The sequence below is a fragment of the Mixophyes fleayi genome, unplaced genomic scaffold (assembly GCF_038048845.1).
Source record: "Mixophyes fleayi isolate aMixFle1 unplaced genomic scaffold, aMixFle1.hap1 Scaffold_229, whole genome shotgun sequence".
NCBI classification, from domain to species: domain Eukaryota; kingdom Metazoa; phylum Chordata; class Amphibia; order Anura; family Limnodynastidae; genus Mixophyes; species Mixophyes fleayi.
Window position 1 is genome coordinate 65,001 of NW_027446445.1, and position 5,000 is coordinate 70,000.

At 46.3% G+C, this 5,000-nt stretch overlaps 9 non-coding genes and 13 pseudogenes across 9 annotated transcripts in view; all 22 read right to left on the reverse strand.

The window, feature by feature from the left end:
• The window catches only part of LOC142122259 (5S ribosomal RNA), a 118-nt gene extending 83 nt beyond the window's left edge, over positions 1–35 (reverse strand). Inside the window, exon 1 of the ribosomal RNA XR_012684157.1 lies at positions 1–35. This exon is cut by the window's left edge and continues 83 nt beyond it. This is a non-coding gene — a ribosomal RNA (5S ribosomal RNA).
• An 81-nt stretch (positions 36–116) lies between these two features.
• On the reverse strand, positions 117–235 carry LOC142122201 (5S ribosomal RNA). Its single transcript, XR_012684103.1, has one exon. It is a non-coding gene; the product is annotated as a 5S ribosomal RNA (ribosomal RNA).
• An 80-nt stretch (positions 236–315) lies between these two features.
• Positions 316–434, reverse strand: LOC142122166 (5S ribosomal RNA). The gene has a single exon (XR_012684072.1). It is a non-coding gene; the product is annotated as a 5S ribosomal RNA (ribosomal RNA).
• A 272-nt stretch (positions 435–706) lies between these two features.
• LOC142122670 (5S ribosomal RNA) lies at positions 707–825 on the reverse strand (annotated as a pseudogene).
• Positions 826–904: 79 nt separating this feature from the next.
• Positions 905–1,023, reverse strand: LOC142122168 (5S ribosomal RNA). Its single transcript, XR_012684073.1, has one exon. It is a non-coding gene; the product is annotated as a 5S ribosomal RNA (ribosomal RNA).
• An 82-nt stretch (positions 1,024–1,105) lies between these two features.
• On the reverse strand, positions 1,106–1,223 carry LOC142122658 (5S ribosomal RNA; annotated as a pseudogene).
• Positions 1,224–1,304: 81 nt separating this feature from the next.
• LOC142122407 (5S ribosomal RNA) lies at positions 1,305–1,423 on the reverse strand (annotated as a pseudogene).
• Positions 1,424–1,502: 79 nt separating this feature from the next.
• On the reverse strand, positions 1,503–1,621 carry LOC142122430 (5S ribosomal RNA; annotated as a pseudogene).
• Positions 1,622–1,703: 82 nt separating this feature from the next.
• LOC142122590 (5S ribosomal RNA) lies at positions 1,704–1,822 on the reverse strand (annotated as a pseudogene).
• An 81-nt stretch (positions 1,823–1,903) lies between these two features.
• Positions 1,904–2,022, reverse strand: LOC142122330 (5S ribosomal RNA). The gene has a single exon (XR_012684222.1). It is a non-coding gene; the product is annotated as a 5S ribosomal RNA (ribosomal RNA).
• A 272-nt stretch (positions 2,023–2,294) lies between these two features.
• On the reverse strand, positions 2,295–2,413 carry LOC142122540 (5S ribosomal RNA; annotated as a pseudogene).
• Positions 2,414–2,492: 79 nt separating this feature from the next.
• LOC142122388 (5S ribosomal RNA) lies at positions 2,493–2,611 on the reverse strand (annotated as a pseudogene).
• Positions 2,612–2,692: 81 nt separating this feature from the next.
• Positions 2,693–2,811, reverse strand: LOC142122264 (5S ribosomal RNA). Its single transcript, XR_012684162.1, has one exon. It is a non-coding gene; the product is annotated as a 5S ribosomal RNA (ribosomal RNA).
• An 81-nt stretch (positions 2,812–2,892) lies between these two features.
• Positions 2,893–3,011, reverse strand: LOC142122445 (5S ribosomal RNA; annotated as a pseudogene).
• An 80-nt stretch (positions 3,012–3,091) lies between these two features.
• LOC142122318 (5S ribosomal RNA) lies at positions 3,092–3,210 on the reverse strand. The gene has a single exon (XR_012684211.1). It is a non-coding gene; the product is annotated as a 5S ribosomal RNA (ribosomal RNA).
• Positions 3,211–3,291: 81 nt separating this feature from the next.
• Positions 3,292–3,410, reverse strand: LOC142122396 (5S ribosomal RNA; annotated as a pseudogene).
• Positions 3,411–3,491: 81 nt separating this feature from the next.
• LOC142122413 (5S ribosomal RNA) lies at positions 3,492–3,610 on the reverse strand (annotated as a pseudogene).
• An 80-nt stretch (positions 3,611–3,690) lies between these two features.
• LOC142122522 (5S ribosomal RNA) lies at positions 3,691–3,809 on the reverse strand (annotated as a pseudogene).
• An 82-nt stretch (positions 3,810–3,891) lies between these two features.
• On the reverse strand, positions 3,892–4,010 carry LOC142122325 (5S ribosomal RNA). Its single transcript, XR_012684217.1, has one exon. It is a non-coding gene; the product is annotated as a 5S ribosomal RNA (ribosomal RNA).
• Positions 4,011–4,441: 431 nt separating this feature from the next.
• Positions 4,442–4,560, reverse strand: LOC142122542 (5S ribosomal RNA; annotated as a pseudogene).
• An 80-nt stretch (positions 4,561–4,640) lies between these two features.
• LOC142122341 (5S ribosomal RNA) lies at positions 4,641–4,759 on the reverse strand (annotated as a pseudogene).
• Positions 4,760–4,840: 81 nt separating this feature from the next.
• LOC142122176 (5S ribosomal RNA) lies at positions 4,841–4,959 on the reverse strand. The gene has a single exon (XR_012684081.1). It is a non-coding gene; the product is annotated as a 5S ribosomal RNA (ribosomal RNA).
• Positions 4,960–5,000: the final 41 nt, after the last annotated feature.

Sequence of the window (5,000 nt, forward strand, 5' to 3'; positions counted from 1 at the left end):
AGATTGGGCTTGTTCAGGGTGGTGTGGCTGTAGGTATTGTTTTCCTATTGACCTACATCTCTTATACATCTAGAAACTAGCATTGAAGGAAGCCGGAACAAGAGAGAAGAAAAAAAGGCCTACAGCACCTGGTATTCCCAGGTGGTCTCCCATCCAAGTACTAACCAGGCCCGTCCCTGCTTAGCTTCCAAGATCAGACGAAATTGGGCTTGTTCAGGGTGGTGTGGCTGTAGGTATTGTTTTCCTATTAACCTACATCTCTTATATATCTCAAAACCAGCATTGAAGGAGGCCGGAACAAGAGAGAAAAAAAAAAGCCTACAGCACCTGGTATTTCCAGGTGGTCTCCCATCCAAGTACTAACCAGGCCCAGCCCTGCTTAGCTTCCAAGATCAGACGAGATTGGGCATGTTCAGGGTGGTATGGCTGTAGGTATTGGCTTCCTATTGACCTACATCTCTTATACATCTCAAAACCAGCATTGAAGGAAGTCGGAACAAGAGAGAAAAAAAAAAGGGCCTACAGCACCTGATATCCCCAGGTGGTCTCGCATCCAAGTACTAACCTGGCCTGGCTCTGCTTAGCTTCCAAGATCAGGCTTGTTCAGGGTGGTGTGGCTGTAGGTATTGGTTTCCTATTGACTTACATCTCTTATACATCTAAAAACCAGCATTGAAGGAAGCCGGAACAAGAGAGAAAAAAAAAAAGCCTACGACACCTGGTATTCCCAGGTGGTCTCCCATCCAAGTACTAACCAGGCCTGGCCCTGCTTAGCTTCCAAGATCAAACGAGATTGGGCTTGTTTAGAGATGTGTAGCTGTAGGTTTTGGTTTCCTATTGACCTACATCTCTTATAATCTCAAAACCAGCATTGAAGGAAGCCGGAACAAGAGAGAAAAAAAAAGGCATACAGCACCTGGTATTCCCAGGTGGTCTCCCATCCAAGTACTAACCAGGCCCGTCCCTGCTTAGCTTCCAAGATCAGATGAGATTGGGCTTGTTCAGGGTGGTGTGGCTGTAGGTATTGTTTTCCTATTGACCTACATCTCTTATACATCTAGAAAACAGCATTGAAGGAAGCCGGAACAAGAGAGAAGATAAAAAAGGCCTACAGCACCTGGTATTCCCAGGTGGTCTCCCATCCAAGTAATAACCAGGCTCGGCTCTGCTTAGCTTCCAAGATCAGACGAGATTGGCTTGTTCAGGGTGGTGTGGCTGTAGGTATTGGTTTCCTATTGACCTACATCTCTTATACATCTCAAAACCAGCATTGAAGGAAGCCAGAACAAGAGAGAAGAAAAAAAGGCCTACAGCACCTGGTATTCCCAGGTGGTCTCCCATTCAAGTACTAACCAGGCCCGGCTCTGCTTAGCTTCCAAGATCAGACGAGATTGGGCTTGTTCAGGGTGGTGTGGTTGTAGGTATTGGTTTCCTATTGACCTACATCTCTTATACATCTCAAAACCAGCATTGAAGGAGGCCGGAACAAGAGAGAAAAAAAAAGCCTACAGCACCTGGTATTTCCAGGTGGTCTCCAATCCAAGTACTAACCAGGCCCAGCCCTGCTTAGCTTCCAAGATCAGACGAGATTGGGCTTGTTCAGGGTGGTGTGGCTGTAGGTATTGTTTTCCTATTGACCTACATCTCTTATACATCTATAAACAAGCATTGAAGGAAGCCGGAACAAGAGAGAAAAAAAAAAAGGCCTACTGCACCTGGTATTCCCAGGTGGTCTCCCATCCAAGTACTAACCAGGCCTGGACCTGCTTAGCTTTCAAGATCAGACGAGATTGGGCTTGTTCAGGGTGGTGTGGCTGTAGGTATTGGTTTCCTATTGACCTACATCTCTTATACATCTCAAAACCAGCATTGAAGGAGGCCGGAACAAGAGAGAAAAAAAAAAAGCCTACAGCATCTGGTATTTCCAGGTGGTCTCCCATCCAAGTACTAACCAGGCCCAGCCCTGCTTAGCTTCCAAGATCAGATGAGATTGGGCTTGTTCAGGGTGGTGTGGCTGTAGGTAACGGTTTCCTATTGACCTACATCTCTTATACATCTCAAAACCAGCATTGAAGAAAGTCGGAACAAGAGAGAAAAAAAAAAGGGCCTACAGCACCTGGTATTCCCAGGTGGTCTCGCATCCAAGTACTAACCAACCCCGGCTCAGCTTAGCTTCCAAGATCAGGCTTGTTCAGGGTGGTGTGGCTGTAGGTATTGGTTTCCTATTGACTTACATCTCTTATACATCTAAAAACCAGCATTGAAGGAAGCCGGAACAAGAGAGAAAAAAAAAAAGCCTACAGCACCTGGTATTCCCAGGTGGTCTCCCATCCAAGTACTAACCAGGCCTGGCCCTGCTTAGCTTCCAAGATCAGACGAGATTGGGCTTGTTTAGAGATGTGTAGCTGTAGGTTTTGGTTTCCTATTGACCTACATCTCTTATTATCTCAAAACCAGCATTGAAGGAAGCCGGAACAAGAGAGAGAAAAAAAGGCCTACAGCACTTGGTATTCCCAGGTGGTCTCCCATCCAAGTACTAACCAGGCCCGTCCCTGCTTAGCTTCAAAGATCAGATGAGATTGGGCTTGTTCAGGGTGGTGTGGCTGTAGGTATTGTTTTCCTACTGACCTACATCTCTTATACATCTAGAAACCAGCATTGAAGGAAGCCGGAACAAGAGAGAAGAAAAAAAGGCCTACTGCACCTGGTATTCCCAGGTGGTCTCCCATCCAAGTACTAACCAGGCCCGTCCCTGCTTAGCTTCCAAGATCAGACGAGATTGGGCTTGTTCAGGGTGGTGTGGCTGTAGGTATTGTTTTACTATTGACCTACATCTCTTATACATCTAGAAACCAGCATTGAAGGAAGCCGGAACAAGAGAGAAGAAAAAAAGGCTTACAGCACCTGGTATTCCCAGGTGGTCTCCCATCCAAGTACTAACCAGGCCTGGCTCTGCTTAGCTTCCAAGATCAGATGAGATTGGGCTTGTTCAGGGTGGTGTGGCTGTAGGTATTGGTTTCCTATTGACCTACATCTCTTATACATCTCAAAACCAGCATTGAAGGAGGCCGGAACAAGAGAGAAAAAAAAAAGCCTACAGCACCTGGTATCCCCAGGTGGTCTCCCATCCAAGTACTAACCAAGCCCGTCCCTGCTTAGCTTCCAAGATCAGATGAGATTGGGCTTGTTCAGGGTGGTGTGGCTGTAGGTATTGTTTTCCTATTGACCTACATCTCTTATACATCTAGAAACCAGCATTGAAGGAAGCCGGAACAAGAGAGAAGAAAAAAAGGCCTACAGCACCTGGTATTCCCAGGTGGTCTCCCATCCAAGTACTAACCAGGCCCGTCCCTGCTTAGCTTCCAAGATCACATGAGATTGGGCTTGTTCAAGCTGGTGTGGCTGTAGGTATTGTTTTCGTTTTGACCTACATCTCTTATACATCTAGAAAACAGCATTGAAGGAAGCCGGAACAAGAGAGAAGAAAGAAAGGCCTACAGCACCTGGTATTCCCAGGTGGTCTCCCATTCAAGTACTAACCAGGCCCAGCTCTGCTTAGCTTCCAAGATCAGACGTGATTGGGCTTGTTCAGGGTGGTGTGGTTGTAGGTATTGGTTTCCTATTGACCTACATCTCTTATACATCTCAAAACCAGCATTGAAGGAGGCCGGAACAAGAGAGAAAAAAAAAAGCCTACAGCACCTGGTATTTCCAGGTTGTCTCCCATCCAAGTACTAACCAGGCCCAGCCCTGCTTAGCTTCCAAGATCAGACGAGATTGGGCTTGTTCAGGGTGGTGTGGTTGTAGGTATTGTTTTCGTATTGACCTACATCTCTTATACATCTAAAAACAAGCATTGAAGGAAGCCGGAACAAGAGAGAAAAAAAAAAAGGCCTACAGCACCTGGTATTCCCAGGGGGTCTCCCATCCAAGTACTAACCAGGCCCGGCCCTGCTTAGCTTCCAAGATCAGACGAGATTGGGCTTGTCCAGGGTGGTGTGGCTGTAGGTATTGGTTTCCTAATGACCTACATCACTTATACATTTTAAAACCAGCATTGAAGGAAGAAAGAACAAGAGAGAAAAAAAAAAGTACTAACCAGGCCCGACCCTGCTTAGCTTTCAAGATCAGATGATATTGGGCTTGTTCAGGGTGTGTGGCTGTAGGTATTGGTTTCCTATTGACCTACATCTCTTATACATCTCAAAACCAGCATTGAAGGAAGTCGGAACAAGAGAGAAAAAAAAAAGGGCCTACAGCACCTGGTATTCCCAGGTGGTCTCGCATCCAAGTACTAACCAACCCTGGCTCTGCTTAGCTTCCAAGATCAGGCTTGTTCAGGGTGGTGTGGCTGTATGTATTGGTTTCCTATTGACCGACATCTCTTATACATCTAAAAACCAGCATTGAAGGAAGCCGGAACAAGAGAGAAAAAAAAAAAAGCCTACAGCACCTGGTATTCCCAGGTGGTCTCCCATCCAAGTACTAACCAGGCCTGGCCCTGCTTAGCTTCCAAGATCAGACGAGATTGGGCTTGTTTAGAGATGTGTAGCTGTAGGTTTTGGCTTCTTATTGACCTATATCTCTTATTATCTCAAAACCAGCATTGAAGGAAGCCGGAACAAGAGAGAAAAAAAAAAGGCATACAGCACCTGGTATTCCCAGGTGGTCTCCTATCCCAGTACTAACCAGGCCCGTCCCTGCTTAGCTTCCAAGATCAGACGAGATTGGGCTTGTTCAGGGTGGTGTGGCTGTAGGTATTGTTTTCCTATTGACCTACATCTCTTATACATCTAGAAACCAGCATTGAAGGAAGCCGGAACAAGAGAGAAGAAAAAAAGGCCTACAGCACCTGGTATTCCCAGGTGGTCTCCCATCCAAGTACTAACCAGGCCCGTCCCTGCTTAGCTTCCAAGATCAGACGAGATTGGGCTTGTTCAGGGTGCTGTGGCTGTAGGCATTGTTTTCCTATTGACCTACATCTCTTATACATCTAGAAA